Source organism: Arachis ipaensis, chromosome B08 (genome assembly GCF_000816755.2).
Source record: "Arachis ipaensis cultivar K30076 chromosome B08, Araip1.1, whole genome shotgun sequence".
Classification (NCBI taxonomy): domain Eukaryota; kingdom Viridiplantae; phylum Streptophyta; class Magnoliopsida; order Fabales; family Fabaceae; genus Arachis; species Arachis ipaensis.
This window is the reverse complement of record NC_029792.2, coordinates 128,579,404-128,581,045: the sequence shown is the minus strand read 5'-3', so window position 1 is coordinate 128,581,045 and position 1,642 is coordinate 128,579,404.

The window sequence follows — 1,642 nt, the reverse complement described above, 5'->3', positions numbered from 1 at the left end:
GTGTTTCAGTTATTTTAACCGTTGATTTTAATTAATATATATTATATATATTTTTTATAATTCAGATTAACGGTTAAAACAACTGAAACATCGATATTTTCGATATACCTAAAACTCTTCCTATACTATTTTTATACTATTCTTAGTGTATAAATGATACTCATATTAATATTAACTAATTGTGATGTTTACTAAGTCTAAATATGGACTGGTACAACAAGTGGTTGAGTTGACAAATAACTTTGACAAAAACTCAACATACATTTAATTTTAGTTTGTGGGCTATTGAAAAATCATTTGCATTAGCCCAGTTGAAAATTAATATAGAATGACGTGTTAATTTAGTATTAGATAAAGCTTAATAGATATAGTCCCATTTGAATTTGAAAAATCATTAGTCTAAATTATTTAACGTATAAGACAAATAAGTCTCACTTAAATCAAAGTTTTAATTAAGAGTAATAGAACGTAATAGGTCTATACAAAAATTTGAGAAATAGATTTATAAATTTCTTGAAAAATTAAATAACAATTAAGTATCTAAGAATCGCTGTGTCTAAGGCTGGAAGTGAGCCGAGCTGAGTCGAACTAGACCAAGCTTAAACTCGGCTCACAAAAATTGAGCTTGGTTCATGGCTCGACTCATTAATAATTGAGCATATTTCTTAAGCTCAAGCTCGACTCACCGAAAGCTCACGAGCTGACTCGAGTTCACAAGCTGGCTCAAATTATAGAAACATAAATACGTAATCTATAATTCTATATCAATAAATTATAACTTATATATTTTAAAAAATATTTAAAAAGATCAATTTTATATATTTCTATCTATCAATAAATTATAAATTTTTTATTTATGTCCTACATCAAAATTATATGTAAAAAATTAATATAAAATTTCAAATAATTAAAATTATATATATATTACTATTTCATATGTATATATATAATATTAAAAATATAGATTAAATGCATATAGGATATGTGTATATATATAATCGAGTCAGCTCACGAGCTAATGAGTTGAGCTTATCCCAGCTCAAGCTCGACTCATTTAATTTATGAGCTCAATTCCAAGCTCAAACTTAGCTCACTAGCTCACGAGCTCATCTTATCAAACTATTAACAAGTCGAGTTCGAGCTAGCTCATGAGCTGACTTGACTCACTTCCAGCCCTCTGTGCCTCTCATTTATTAACCAAGAGTGATCATAAAGACATAAACAAACACGTACACTCAAGTTTTGAAAGGACTTTGCCCTGTAAAATAATCCAAACTTTCAAATTTAATATGATTAAGACTAAGTGTCATTTTTTTAAAATTTATAGTTTCTAGTTCATGTTGTAATTTGACATAGCAATAGATATTTATGGAATCTAGGTATGAAAAATGATAAATTGAAATACTAGCTACCTACTCAAAATAAATTTTAAAATTACTTCTGTGCTTTTAGACTAAAGAAACAAAAACGAAAATCATTATTAAACAAAATTAAAATAAAAGGAAAAAAGGAAGTCCTTCGTTCACACTAATTGATAATTTTTTTCGCAAAACTAATCGTCGTATAAAATATATATTAAAATATAAAATATACATTAAAAATATATAAAATAATATATATATTTAACTATTTATATACAAAT